We start from the raw sequence: 15,287 nt of genomic DNA, 5'->3' as shown, positions 1-15,287 counted from the left end.
AACTTCCAGGAGCATCAGATGAGCATCTGACAAGGCCCTGCTCCCTCCTTATGTCCAGGCCACCTGGCCAGTGGCTTGGCATGAGCAACTCTAAGGCTGGTAACTATGATAACAACCTTGCAGAACCTGTGTGTGTGTATGAATGAATGTGTGAATAAATATGAGATTGAATGGAATGTTATAGCTATAACTAACTGCTTACTATGATTTTTTCTGTATTCACAATAAATGTGGTATTTTACCTTTTTCCCTTTAATAAGATCCTGCTGGTTTTTATTTTATTGGTACAACAGTCTACTTTTACTTGAAGCATGTAAACTGTGCAACACCAGACTTACCTTTTTCTTTTTTCCCCCCGCCCCTGCCCTTGCGGTCACGGTGTAATATATGGGCCCATTGCTATTTTCCCATGTTCTTAAACTATTCTAAATGGAAGCCGTAATGTATTATTGCTTCCTTGCTGCAAGAACCTTTACAATTTATTTTTTATAGGGCTGTCCTATACACTCTGATTTCTCTCTGCAGCTTTCAAAACATACAATGCATGATCCACTGCTACGTCGCTCCTGTTTTATAGCAATGTAACTTAATTAATTTCATTTGAGTTACACCAGTGTAGAATTGGGCTAATGCAAGGACCATTACAATAGTTTCCTCCTGAACCTTCTGCAAAGAGATCAAATAATCTCCCCTAATATTTGCCGCTCCTATAAGGATAAGGCTGAAAAGCCTTGAACCCAAGTTAAATTCTGTCTAAGCCTTTCTCAAGAAGGATCTTTGTTCCTACTATAAAATACTAATTACCTGTTGTTGTTTTTTTTCTTTTCTATGCTAATCATAACTTGCTCTCTGTAAAGTACATGGGCATCCTTCCCAGACTGGCAGTGTTTGATTCCCGTGCATATGTTTTGTCCATGTTGTGTTCATGTCATTCAGATGTCCCCAATGTTTGAGTGATTTTCTGTAGCGTATTAGTTGCCTTGCTGTTCATGTTTTCCCTTCAAAGTGTCCAGGAGGACCCTTCAACCATTGTGATACAAGGTTGGCTCGGTGGCCTAGAAGTGCTCACCTTGCTTTGCTCCACATAGCAACACTTGCAGTGTGATCAGGAGCAGCAGTTCTGCCTGTGCAGGTGGAGGAAAGTTGTTGGGATGTGAGGAGGAAAACCTTCTAATACAGAATCTGTCTGTATTCAGGCTGTATGACCAAATGAGCACACACGTATTTCAGAAGGTGTACATTTGCCTCTGTGTTCTACAGCTAAATTCTCTGCTGGTGAGAATGTGGCAGGCTGTATGTACACACTGTAAGGCAGGGTTTGGGACAGAGGACTTTATCCATTCCCAGCCAGAAGGAATTGCATGTCTCCAGATGATTTATGGTATTCTGTATTGAACTCCAGCAGCATGCTCAACCCCTGACAGAAAGGGGATTAGGTCCCTTAAACCCATACACCAGAGCCCTGGGCCATCCACAAAGAAGCTATATGCCTCTCAAAGCTTCTCATCTGCCAGTAGGAGCCATACTGTCATGAGTGCCTCTGAGGTAATCATCTCAAGGGACAGAACATAGCTATGAGATTCGATTCACTGTTGTTCTGCACCTTGTGCAGGCATTTATATCTGTACAAAATGAGTAAAATGTTACCCGTTGGTCTGATTCGTTAGCATTTTACACCCACTTTGCACTGATGTAAATGACTGTACACAGCAATGGAGAAGAGCAAGTAAAATAATGTTCATTTGATCAGCATTATCTTACTCTGATATTCCGTACTGGGTGGAAGAGGTAGGAAGATGCAGTGGAAAATTGCACCATCGTCTCTTCCCTCTATTCTCACACCTGGGCCTTCCTCACCACAAAGAAACCTATCCCCACAGAAGAATTGTGGAGGGGCTTCTGTAGGATTGTCATTTTCTATGTTTGGACAGTGTGGAGCACAATGCTCCCCCATCCTTAGTTCTCTGAAGATTACAGCAATATAAACGTAAATAATAGGTTTAAGAGAAGATAGGGACAATGAGTGACACTGAGATGGGATTACCTCTATTTCTTCCACGCACACACACGCCACCTCTCACAGAAAAAAAGGTGATCTAGCCCATGGGCATTGTATTTTCTACAAGGAGCTAATGTGTACAGTATGTATATAGTCATTTTGGTCTAGTAACTTGAGAGTACATCTGAAATGCAAAATTAGACCCTAGTATTATATTTTATGCATTTTTATATGGCAGCCGTAATTTTTATTAATCTGATTGCAGATTAGTATAATTTTTCTTTGTTTTAAATTAGGCTGTGGCATTTTCCTGGCTGAAATGGTGTTGGATAATGAGAAGAAAAGGAGTACAGCTTTGCTGCAGTCCTTGAACATGCTTGTCAGACACAGGGAAAGGAGAGGAGTGGCTCCGAATATAGATGTTTACTGGAACATCTTGGCTTCACAAATGTAGACATTAAACTGACAGGAAATGTGTTCGATGATGTCTTCTGCACTAAGAAATAAAGAAATTGTATTTGGCAATAAAAACGAGAACACATCAGCAATCACATCTGATGATTTTTATTATAGGATTGGTTTCCCATCAGCTGCTTATGCAAGAGATATGTGACTTTGGAAGCTTTCTGAAACTACTTCAATAACTGAGAGAGATTATATCCGTTCTGAAATATGAGTAAAATGCCAGAAGCTACGCTCTTCGCTTGGCAGCAGTAATGCTCGGGCTGCATTGACTTGCTAGTACTTTTTAAAGTTACCTCATACTCAGAAAAAAGAAAAGGAGTACTTGTGGCACCTTAGAGACTAACCAAGACACATCAACAGTCATACAATAATGTTGGCATTGCTAATGAACTGCTTTGTTTCTTTGTGTTGGGTGCACCTAGGCTGGCCTTATTTCTAGACCAAAATACGCTGCCCTTTTCCCCCCCCACCCCCGACTCTATCCCTGGGATGTTAGTACGGCTCTCCGTGTTCAAGTGCTTGCTCAGATCGAGTCCATTCCAGGGGTGTGCGCGCCCATGTGCACAGTCATTGGGGATTTTTGCCTTAGCAGTATCCATAGGGCCGCCAGTGGGGCCCTCTGGAGGGCCGCGCACACGCGCCCGTATACCAGTTGCCACTGGCCCTGCGCCCTGTCCGTTCCTTCTCACCACCCGTGACGGTTGGTCGAAGCGCCTTCTCTTGCATCGCAAGAGCGCTAACGTTTCTTAACAGCCCAATATCTATCCTCATTGGGTATAGTTCTTAGGAATTTACTTAGCCGTTAAGTGTTAGTTATTTCCCCACCCGAAAGCAAAAGGGGGCCCGCGACCTGTGTTCCATCTAAGGCGCGTGCCTGGGCGGCTGCGCAAGAGGGCATGGCTCCACTAATTAGGTGCCTGAACCCTGGAGAGGATGCACATGTAAGGTGAGGTGGTGGCCTTGGGGTGGGGGGCAGTGGGGTGAGGTAGGTGGGATGAGGTGGGGGGAGTTTAGGGCATACAGGGCTGCCGCTGCGGGGTAGACACACCCCACCGCTTCCCAGCCCCAGCCGCGGTGGAGGAAAGATATATCCCAGGACAAGCCAAATACAGCACCTAGGAGGTTCTGGCTTTAAAATAACTCTAAGGCCTGGTCTACACTGAGGGCAGGGGATCAATCTAAGTTACACAACTTCAGCTAGGTGAATAACGTAGCTGAAGTCGACATACTGAGACCTACACACCGCGGTGTCTTCACTGTGGTGAGTCAACTACTGCCGCTCCCCCGTCGACTCTGCCTGCACCTCTCATGGCGCTGGAGTACAGGAGTCGACAGGAGAGCGCTCAGGGGTCCATTTATCGTGTCTGGACTAGATAAATCGACCCCCACTGGATCAATCACTGCCCACCGATCCGGCGGGTAGTATAGACATACCCTAAGGAATGTAAATCAGATAACAATTTGGTAGACTTTTTAGCTACAATGTATGACTGGGGTTAATAGTTAATGCACAAAAAAGACACTGCTTAAATTTCAACCATAGAAACTTGGAAGACTTTGTCAAACTTCCAAAGTTCCTCTATATGCAGAAACAAATTCCATAAAACACGTGTATGGTGTATTATACATGCAATCGTTGTAAGTTTTATTTATACAGGGGGAGGTTGGAGTAATTATCAATTGAGGATGAAAAACAAAATAGCAAACCAAAAGGAAGGAAAGGGTCTGAGATGGCAGAACCCTCTCCCATCCTTCCCAGCCCCAGCTTGGTGGCTGCCGTAGTGGGGGAAAGACACCCCCTCCCCCCTTTTTCTCAGCTTTAGCTCTGGGATTGTGGTGGCCGGGGAGGGACGCCCCTTCTTCTCAGCCCTTCTGCTCCTAACATCCAGCCATATATTTGCCTTCCTGTTCCTGCCTTCTTCCTCCCTGTGTCCATGTCTTTGTTTTCCTCACAAAACAGAGTTCAGTGGATTTCCTGTACTTCTTCTCAGGCTGTTGTGACAACAATCAGGACCTCCCTCAAAATAAGGAAAGCAGTAGGGAATGAGACGAGCAATTACAGGCAGCCGGGGTCTTCTCTTGAAAATGGGCTTTAGGGCTCTGATGGGGAAGGCATGCAGCAGCTTCTGAGCTGTTTACCAACCCCTTGCACTTCAGTCTTTTCCTCCCATCCTCTGTGATTTGTCCAGAGATGCCTCTCCCCCAGCTCCAAGGCTGGGACAGTGCGGGAGAGGTGCCTCTCCCCCCAAAAATTCTAAAACAATGGAAATCACTTGTCCAGACAAATGATTCCCATTAAGTTTTAGAATTTGTTTGGGGAGAGGTATTGGAAACCATTAAGGCCAGATCCTTGCTATCTGGTATAGTTCTGGCTCTTCAGGTACTCCCATTGACTCATAAGTAGCAAGTAGCACTAGGTTTTTTGTAGGATAAAGACCCTATTTGCAAGCTCTTTGAAGCAGGGAAGTATCTGCAAACTCTGAAGCCATGTGTTAATGTGTAAAAACTTAATGAGTCTACTCTGAGTTTTTGAGTTGGTGACACACACAATCTGAAACCAGGAGAACTTTGCCCGTTTCTACAGGGCTCTGTTGCACTTGCACAGCGTGGGTCCTAAACACTCATTTAAAATACCCATAACCAATCACTTGATGTTTTACTTCCCTTCATATTTTCAGTGTTCTCACTTGTTTGTTTGTTTTGTTTGCTGTTTGTGTCACTGTATTACTTATTTTTACTGTTCTCTGTGTGTGAAGTATTAATTAAATTAAGAGCTGACATCCCAGAGAAATTGTGTAACCTGAGTGAATACCTTTTACTCTCCTTTTCAGTATCAGAAAATATTGTATTAATATTTGCGATGAGAGCATGACTATTTCTAGTTGACTCATAGATTTGTTTAGCATCTTAAAGCTGAGCTACAGGTGCAGATAATATGCATGCAAGAGGGACAGTTTTGTGACCTACAAAAGTCCGTAGCATGTTAGTGTTTTGGCAGATGCTTCATTTTTCAAGAGTAGCTTTCCCTGAAGATTTAGTGGTCTATGATAAAAGTAGGTTATTAAATGGGGACTCGGGTGCATATTTTGTATGCTTTCAATTAATGGCCATGATTTTGTTTTATTTATATAGCTGTTTTCACTATGCCACATTTTGGTGTGCTATATCTAGGTTTTTCATTTGTACTGGTTGTGCACATCCGCACATTCCCTTGATATTGGTGCTGCACATAACAAAATTCATTCTGCACATGGATGGAAAAAATTAGAGGGAACATTGCCTGAGACGCATCCTGGACCTGTGACACCTCAACAAGTATATCAAAAAGTTGATGTTCCGCATGATTTCCCTGGCCTCCATCATTCCCTCCCTGGATCCGGGAAACTGGTATACCACCCTCGACTTGAATGGTGCATATTTCCATATCTCCATCTTCCAAGGACATGCATGGTTCCTCCATTCCGTGTTGGGCCAGTGCCATTTCCAATTCATGGGATTACCCTTTGGCCTCTGTCATGGACTCACAGGTCGTGCCTACTCTTGGCCCCGTGCGGTCCCTGGGGGGAAGCCCCTTCAATGAGACAACCTTTCTCGGGGGTCCACTCTCTCTTGGGGGTTAAGCCCCTCCACCTCCTAGAACCGCACCTCTCTGAGCCTTAGCGCACCTGTTTCTCGCCATGGGCCCCCTCAGGGAGTCCACTCGCTCTGGACCTCCAGGGCCTCCACTCTCAGAGGGAATAATGCAACCCTGATCTTTAGACCAAAGTGACTCTCAGCCAGCATAAAACAGGAGGGTTTAGTGAGTGTCTGAACCTAGCACAGGAAACTCTCAGACCCCCAGGCCTGGACTGCATCAGCACAGCATATCCAAGTCTCCCCTGCATTCAGGTGGGCTCTGCCTGCTCTCTCTCCCCTGCGCTTTCCAGCTGGGCATCTGATATCACCTCCCCCAAGCCTCACCTCTGTCTATTGTCTTCTCTCCAGGTAAACAGGGTTGCCTGGGCCTCCTTTCCTCTCTTCTGTCCTCTGGCCCCCTCTGGCTGGAACTGGCTGGTCAGGTCACCAGGTGTCCTCTCTCCACGGCCTATTGTCCTCCCACTGGCCAGAACCGGCTGTGACTCCTGAGCTGGGCCTCCAGTTTGCCAAGTCACCAGTTGCTGGGGTATCCATTGGCTGGGGTCCCAAGTTCCATCGCTGGACCTCTGTAACAACAAACTCTCTCTCCCATCACCTCATTAAACCAGTAACACCCAGGGAAACTGAGTCCCTCCCCCTCTGCATCCAAACCATTGGAAAAACAAGGAGAAACCAAGAACCCCCACACACACACTTTGTCACAGCCTCTCATCAGCACCGAGAGTGTTTACAAAGTGCATGGCACCAGTGGTTGCTTACCTGAGCCGGAGGGGTGTTCAGATTTACTAGTACCTCAACGACTGGCTAATCAAGGGCCGGTCCTTGGATCAGGTGTGGTGGCACCTCGATCTGGTTCTCTCCACGTGTCGCGATCTGGGTCTCTTAATAAAAGAGAAGAAATCAACTCTAGTGCCGATGCAACCCATACAGGTAATTGGAGTGGTCCTCAACTCCACTTGGGCCAGAGCCTTCCTCCCCAAAGCCTGATTCCAAGCCATGATAGATCTGATCTTGTGCATGCAAGCCCACTCTCTCACCACCACTCACATGGGCCTGAGGTTGTCGGGCCACATGGCAGCCTGCACTTACATGGTCTGGTACATGTGGCTCCATCTCAGTCCCCTACAGGCGTTCCTGGCATCAGTCTACGTCCCCAACAGATACAACATAGACCATGTGATCAAGGTACCGGGCCACATACTGTCATCAATCGCATGGTGACTGAATCCCTTATTGGTGTTGGAGGGAGTCCCCTTTGCGATCCCGTCCCCGTCAGTTACCCTAGTCTCCGATGCCTCGGATCTGGAGTGGGGAGCCCACCTGGACGATCTCAGCCTGCAAGGTAATTGGTTGAGTCACGATCGCTCCCTACACATAAAGTCAGAGAGGTACTCTTGGCCTGCCACGCTTTCCCACGTCATAGAAAGGGCAGGATGGTTCAGGTCCTGGTAGACAATACCGCCGCAGTATTCTATATCAACAAGCAAGGCAGAGCCTGATCAGCAGCCCTTTGCCAAGAAGCTCTCAGGGTGTGGAACTTCTGTGTTCAGCAAGCCACTCATCTCGTAGCCGCACACCTCCCCGGGGCCAGAAATGCTTTGGCAGATCGCCTTAGCAGGGCATTCTCATCTCGCCAGGAATGGTTGCTCCATCCAGAGGTGGTCAGTGTCCTCTTCCAGAGGTGGGGGACAACCCTACGGATACCACTAAGGCAAAAATCTCCGATGACTGTGCCCATGAGTGTGCACACACCTAGAAAGGGAATGGTCATTAGCAACAAATCTTGAAGAACAGTAGTTATGAAAGGTAGCAAAAAGAAAAGGAGGACTTGTGGTACCTTAGAGACTAACCAATTTATTTGAGCATAAGCTTTCGTGAGCTACAGCTCACTTCATTGGATGCATACTGTGCAGTCAGAATAAGCTCTGTTCTACCTCATTCTATGATCAATAAAGTTGATAGCAAAAACACACACAACCAAACAAAACCCTAAACACAGTTGGCTCAGGATCCATTAGAAACATGGCAGGGGAGTCAGGATGGGCGAGATTCAGTGTAATGACTGGGAAAAGACAAAATCAAGAGAAAATAAATTATATTCTCAAACAAGCGTAAAAATATTAAGTAACCAAATTCAGCAGTTGGGGATTCTTGTTAACAAGCTATAGGGTTTGCAGAGAAACAATTCAAGACGAATGACCTGCCCACTGAGATAAGAAGGGTCTCTTCTAGGTTCTCTTCTCTCTCATTTCTGGTAACTGTCCTGAGGTAGTCTGGCACTTATTGAAAAAGGGTAGGTACTAAGCCTTGGTGTCCTGTCTAACATTGCCTCTCTTAATAAAAATAGGTTCTAATGTCCAGTGTTGTGTGTGAGCAATTGCTGACAATAATGGTCACTGCATCTGCCTCCATAAGCACTTTGTTGTGACTTTTGTGTATATATACAACTGTGGACAAATTCATCACTGGTGTAACACCACTGATGTCAGATAGAATGATAATTAATATCCCTCATGTCCTAAAGTACTCTAGGAAATGTACAGTATGAAAGTCACTTATACAAAACTACTTTGTATTACATTCTGTAACAAATTGACTGTGTTTCTTTTTCACTGCAGAAACAATTTTCTTGGAATATCTGAATCTCAACAGTTAATTTTCATCACTGGATGGCTCAGCCTTCTACCAGTTTAAACCTGCCCTTTTTTAAAAGATGAAATATCTTCTAATCTTCAGTTGTGATTAAAAAAGCAGACTACAGTTGATGGGATTTGCTAAATTCAGAGATCAATGCCCTGATTCTGAAGTTTTAAAAAAAATTCTACACAATAGTTTAGTCATAAATCATAATTGCTGGCCTAGTCTTATCAACAGTACTGAGAAATAGATGTTGAAAGGGGTTATCTACTGTCATGTGATATTTAATTTGATTAATTAAATCATGAGAACAGTATGGCCCTAGAGAAGCAAGCAATTGCTCTCTCTTCTCATTCTTTATATAGAATCACAGAATCACAGAATATCAGGGTTGGAAGGGACCTCAGGAGATCATCTAGTCCAACCCCCTGCTCAAAGCAGGACCAATCCCCAATTTTTGCGCCAGATCCCTAAATGGCTCCCTCAAGGATTGAACTCACAACCCTGGGTTTAGCAGGCCAATGCTCAAACCACTGAGTATAGTCACAAGCCCCTCCACTGATAACACAAGAAGTTCTCACTACTTTCTGTTTCCCCTGGGCCCTTTTCTTAGTTCTTGGTGAACTACAGGTTATGTATAACTGAATGTATATAACCACCTAGGGAGGTGGTAGAATCTCCTTCCTTAGAGGTTTTTAAGGTCAGGCTTGACAAAGCCCTGGCTGGGATGATTTAACTGGGAATTGGTCCTGCTTCGAGCAGGGGGTTGGACTAGATGACCTTCTGGGGTCCCTTCCAACCCTGATATTCTATGATTCTATGAATGTGTTCTGGTTTAAGAAAGTTGGAGTTCTTTCTTTATCTACACAGACTGTTTTTACAGACAGCTGGGAGCTTTGCAATCACTCTGGCAATTATTCTTCACCTTTTTAAAATTACAGTTGTCATATTAAACACAAAGGGAAATGTTCATCCCTGGTATAACTTCACTGAAGTTAATGATGTTATTATTTATTACTTGTATTACCGTAGCACCTAGAAGCCCTACTTATGGACCAGGACCACACAGTGGTAAGTGCCATTACCATAAGGATGAATTTGGTACAAAATCATTGGGCTAAATTATGCCTCAGTAAAGCAGAACTGCTTAAGTGACAGTGCCAGAAGACTCTATGCTTGTGTAAGGACTGCAGTAGACCAGGATTGGCCCTCAGAGAGGGACAAGGAGCCATCTCTCTTCTCTGGAGAATCCTACAGCACAGGTGTAATTTGACCCTTTTCCTCTTTTATTCATTCCTGAGTGTTTCAACATAAGTAGCATTTCCATTAAATGGTGCAGAGATGCATTGTTGAAGAAAAGTGATTAAAGATACCCTCTGATACACCAAGTTTCAGAGTAACAACCGTGTTAGTCTGTATTTGCAAAAAGAAAAGGAGGACTTGTGGCACCTTAGAGACTAACCAATTTATTTGAGCATGAGCTTTCGTGAGCTACAGCTCACTTACACCAGTGTTCTCAAATCATCTGGTCACAGTTCTGTAAGATTCATCAATCATGTATCTGCTACTCTCCACAGGCTACTTTCCAGAAAGGAAATTCCCCAATATATACTGTACATGGTTGCTAAAATATTGTAAGTGTGAAGTTATTTAAGAAAATAATGAAGTCAAAGAGCAATCTGCTGTGGCAGAATAATCCTATCGAAGCTGGAAACAGAAGAACTAGGACAGCAGTTCTCTAAAGCAGACTCCAGAGAAACTCTTCTGCATGCTATAAGATTACCTGGAACCAGTGGTAGAACAAAAATTATGTAGCTACAGTGATCGGATGACAGAAGGGGTCATAGGCAGTTCATTTTGTTTAAAGACAGTCAGCTGCTCACCTCCTGAAGTGCTACTTAGTATGCGCGCTGTTGTGAAGGTGGAAGGCAGAGCTGTATTGTGAAAAGTTAAATATGTGAAAGCCTTTTTGCTTTTAAATAACATCTTGCTCTCTCTCCTCCCCCACTTCTTCTCTGGATTTGTTTTTGTTTATATATTTATTAGGGCTGTCAATTAATCCATTAACTCAAAAAAATTAACCACGTGGGACCGCTGTGCCCGCTTAACTCTCTCCAGCCTGGGCTGTCTCTCACCATGCCTTGCTAGTGACCGGAGGCAATCCCTCCAGGTGCTGTTATCACTCAGCACAACCACCTGTGGAAACCCCCCACCCAGCTAGCTTGCATGAATGCTCCCAGAGACACTCATGAATCACATGGAGAAAGGCACCAGAGCCAAATCCCCCTAGCTCCCAGCACTGTACCCCAGGAATATACCATCTTGCACTGCTCAAGACAAGCAGTGCAAATTTATAAATTGGTTCACCACTTCAACAATAGAAAGTGGATATACACTAACCTTTGTACCCTGAGCAAATTCGCCCCACACTTCATACAAACTCACTGGTAAAGATAAACAGTAAAATAAATTTATTGACTATAAAAGATGGATTTTAAGTGAGATTAATCGATAAGCAAAAAGTCAGAGTTGGTTACTGAAAGAAATAAAATATAAGTACACAGTCTAAACTCTCAACCCTATTAGACTGGGCAACATCTAGATAAAGCAGTTTTTCTCACCCCACTGGATATTGCAGCCCATAGTATACAGATTTCACCTTTGAAATCTGGACCAGTCCCCTCAGTTGGAGTCTCAAGTCTTCAGCGTCCTTGTTGCTTGCAGTGTAGGTGGGTGAAGGAGAAAGGCCCTGCATGGGCCCGTGTTTGGTTTTTATACCCTTAGTCCATGTGCTTGGAGAATAGAAGTTCAGGCATGTTTGGTGAGTCCCTAAGCAAGGTTGAGCAATTCCCTTGGTGTGGCCTCATGCAAGTGAGTCACTGAATTGTAGCCCCCTTGCTGGACAATGGCTGGTGATTTCTGTTCAACAGCACCCACCTGGGTGTTGGTTACCTCCCTTGTCATTGTCTCTGTAGAGTCAGTATCTGGGTGCCTCCCAAACCCACAGCATGTTTTAGTGACAACCATACAACACAATTATCATAACTTCATATGCGTTGATGATACACATATTTAGATAGAATAATGACTTTCAGCAAATCATAACCTTTCCCCAGATACCTCACATGGCATGCGTTATATGCAATATCACAATTATATACAGATGAGGAATATAGAGGTTACAGGGGGCTCCCCCAAGGTATAGAGTGTCACAGTATGTATATATGTGCGTATGTGTATATGTATGTGCGTGTGTGTGTGTATATAAACAGATACACAAATACAGAGCAGAAAGGGGGGAGAAATCAGGACCCATTCAATGATGTCACATTTTAGGCATGAGAGACTCCACTACCATGATGCTTACTGACCATGCTCTGAGGTCTGAGATCTTTGTGCTGAGAGCAATGGAGGCTATGATGGCTCCTCCTTTATCACAGTGTTAGCTTGGGAACATCTCAGATCCACCACCACTATCCCCCTCCTCCCATTTAACAAGAACCCACTTATCCATTATATCCCTAATTCTCTCCAAAAACATACATGCCAGTTCTGTACATATTCCCTGTTGCTCCCAAAGCCTTTTCTGAACCTAAACTTCTTTATCCCACCTCCGAACATGCCAGCGTAACAGGTAAAGGAAGGTCACATAGTGAATCTTAGATCTTCCAAGTGTGTGTGTGTGTGGGGCAAAATCAGGCTGTCAAAGGCCCCCCCAGTGACTTGAACCAGCACTGGGAGAAGACTAAGGAAGGTGCAGAAATAGAAGGGAACGAGATCCCAGGGTCAGAAGTGAAAAGGGGAAAATGAGAATGATAAAAAGTGTGACAAAATGGGGAAAGAAAAAAGAAAAAATAAAGATAAAAAAGAGGGAGTAAAGAAAGTGATAGCTCTAGAGACAAATATACTGAAACAGTGCAAAAGGGTGAAAAGTATACAGAAACATGCTGATACAAAACATTACATGGTGTGACCTTTGTAAGGTTTGCAAGAGGCTGGAGCCCCAAGCTGATGTATCTGATCTCCTAAGGTGCATAGAACAGGATACTCAGTTGTGTCTAGCTAAACAGTTCCAAATCATAGAATTGGCATATGCTATTCTCCAATTTCACAAGTCAACATAACTTTTAAGTCCTAGAAATTGAAGTTGTTTAAATATGTATTTCCCCGCCCATATTTATTCTAAAAATCTAATAAATTCCATATAAAACATTATATTAGAAGAAGTTAAAGTTGCATGCTTAAGCAACAGAGCAAGTTTTTGTTTTCCTTTGGCGGGGGAAGGAGGAGTTGAATGGAAAATGCCAATTTGATGAAACCAAAACTTTTCATGGGTATGTATCAGTTTCAATTAAATTTTCATTGGAAAGGGGTCCATGGTCCAAGATGAACTTTCTAGTCAAAGTATGTGTGGGTTCCCCTTCCCCTACCATAGCTAATATCTCGATTGTTAGGGGTTTAGCCGTGAAGTAGAAGTTGCAGGTTCAGGTCCCTGCTCTGCTTGAAAAAGGTTGCACGTGCCACCCTTGTGCATGTGTATTGATCCAGCATCAACTAGATCTGTATGGGTACTAGAGTCTGCTCCTGTGAATTTAGTAACAAGAGCAGGTCCTAAAATAGCATATAATTTCCGCACATCAGAGGGGTAGCCGTGTTAGTCTATATCCACAAAAATCTGAAGAAAAATGCATCTGAAGAAGTGTTTTTTTTTACCCATGAAAGCTTATGCCCAAAATAAATCTGTTAGTCTTTAAGGTGACACCTGACTCCTCCTTGTTTTTATAATTTCTTCAACATTCTTAGATGCATATGTAGAATCTTGTTATATGACATTTGAGGATAAAAGGGAACTGTCATTTTGAAATGTAGTCAACTACATAAATGAGTTAACAGTTCTTTCATGGGCTGCAATTTTTGTGATTATTCAATCATACTTTCCTGGTTTTAAAAATATTTTTCTTTGTTTCATGTTGTAGGAAAGGTCAACAAAAAGGACAACTAAAACTTATTAGAGGGGAAAGAATTAAACTAGCTATATACAAAGTACTGTCAAATGCACAGCTGAAAAAATAAACTTTTTTTGTCTAATCTTTTTCAGATGTAATCTAATTTTACATGTTACTTTTAAAAATAGTAGGTATAATGTCAGACAGAAGTGTGGCTTTTAAATTTGCAATATCACTTTCAGCATACAATAAAGAGTAACATGGGAATTGATAGCATGTACAGGGTGCATAAGTTTGCAGTAAAGGCCCAGCCCTGGTCTACAGTACAAACTTATGTCAGTATAACTACATTGCTCAGGGCGACGCAATGACACCGACCGAACTCCCAGCATAGACAGCGCTGTGTCAACGAGAGGGCTTCTCCCGTCGACACAACTACTACCTCTCGGGGAAGTGAAATACCTATGCCGATGGGAAATAATCCCATTGGCATAGGCAGCATTTTCACTAAGCACTACAGCAGAGCAGCTGCACCAGTCCAGCTGTGCCACTGCAGGACTATAAGTGTAGACAAGCCCCAGATAGTGCAACAGGCTCTATGGAGGCAGATCTCTCCTGCCATGTAGAACCCACTGTGTTGTTTTATATTCAAGTAATCCACAAGTCTTAATAATAATTCACTGGTAGTAATTTAACAAGTCTTTCTTAGATACATTGTTAACATATAAACAGAGCATTTTAACCAGGGGTGGCAACCTGTGGTATGCAGCCCATCGGGGTAATCTGCTGGCAGGCCGCCAGTTTGTTTACATTTGTACATCCGCCAATGGGAGCTGCGGGAAGTGGCACGGGCCACAGGTTGCCCACCACTGATCTTAACTCAAGACAATCTATCAGCCTAACCTAAAATCAACTGCTTTGTCCAACTGTCAGTTCCCACACCATGAAGAATCTATTCATTCTCTTAAAACCACAGTAACGCCACACCCACACACAGTTCACTCCAGGTTAAACCTTTAAATTAGCTTTCTGGGTAACTGTCTCATCTCTGCACTGAAAAAAATATTCACAGCTCACCTAGTTTCACAGTCAACTGGATCATCCTCTGAATTGAATAACTTTCCTGATAAAGCCTATCAGATATATAGTTTACCGCCTCATCCTTGAATTGCATCTAAAGCTGTGCTGGTGGTGGAAAAGAAAAAGTGTATACTACATGGCTGCTGACAAAACTATTACATTTCATATCTTGGAAAGAAAAAAGGTTATCAATTGCAAAGTATAATTTAATACATAATTGACCTTTATGACACTTACATTAATGTAGGTATTTAATGTTATAGAAAAAATTGTATATTGTATTTTTTTAAAATAACGTGATTAAAAATTGCACCACAACATACATGCACAAGGAGAAAGAATTAAGGTTGCATGTGCAACCTTAACATCTAACTGTGCAGCTTACCAGTCCCACAATGAAGCACTTTTTTTCTTCAATTAAATAAATACATAACATGATGGCCAGATTTCTCATCTGGCTGTTTTGTTAAAAATTTATATTCTAACCTCTGGTGACACCGAAAGGCATGGGCAATGAGAAATCT

The 15,287-nt window shown here is 43.3% G+C and overlaps 1 protein-coding gene and 1 long non-coding RNA gene across 4 annotated transcripts in view; one reads left to right on the top strand and one right to left on the bottom strand.

Annotated features, from left to right (window-relative positions):
• The window catches only part of ASMTL (acetylserotonin O-methyltransferase like), a 51,134-nt gene extending 48,587 nt beyond the window's left edge, over nt 1–2,547 (top strand). The window contains exon 14 of the mRNA XM_084634251.1: nt 2,296–2,547. The gene's annotated coding sequence lies outside the window, so the exon portion shown is untranslated. The remainder of the gene's footprint in view (nt 1–2,295) is intronic.
• A 96-nt stretch (nt 2,548–2,643) lies between these two features.
• On the bottom strand, nt 2,644–14,930 carry LOC311523839. 3 transcript variants are annotated; one of them, XR_014712434.1, is made up of 4 exons: nt 14,761–14,930; nt 7,190–7,852; nt 6,425–6,981; nt 2,644–4,482 (listed from the first exon to the last, which is right to left on the bottom strand). It is a non-coding gene; the product is annotated as an uncharacterized lncRNA (long non-coding RNA). The 3 variants fall into 3 exon arrangements; XR_014712436.1 differs by lacking the exon at nt 14,761–14,930 and having other exon boundaries at nt 6,425–6,666; nt 6,860–6,981; nt 7,190–8,788; XR_014712435.1 differs by lacking the exon at nt 14,761–14,930 and having other exon boundaries at nt 7,190–8,788.
• Between the last annotated feature and the right edge of the window lie 357 nt (nt 14,931–15,287).

This window comes from Lepidochelys olivacea (genome assembly GCF_965140295.1).
Source record: "Lepidochelys olivacea isolate rLepOli2 genome assembly, chromosome: 1".
Classification (NCBI taxonomy): domain Eukaryota; kingdom Metazoa; phylum Chordata; order Testudines; family Cheloniidae; genus Lepidochelys; species Lepidochelys olivacea.
This window is presented reverse-complemented; position numbering and strand designations above follow the sequence as displayed.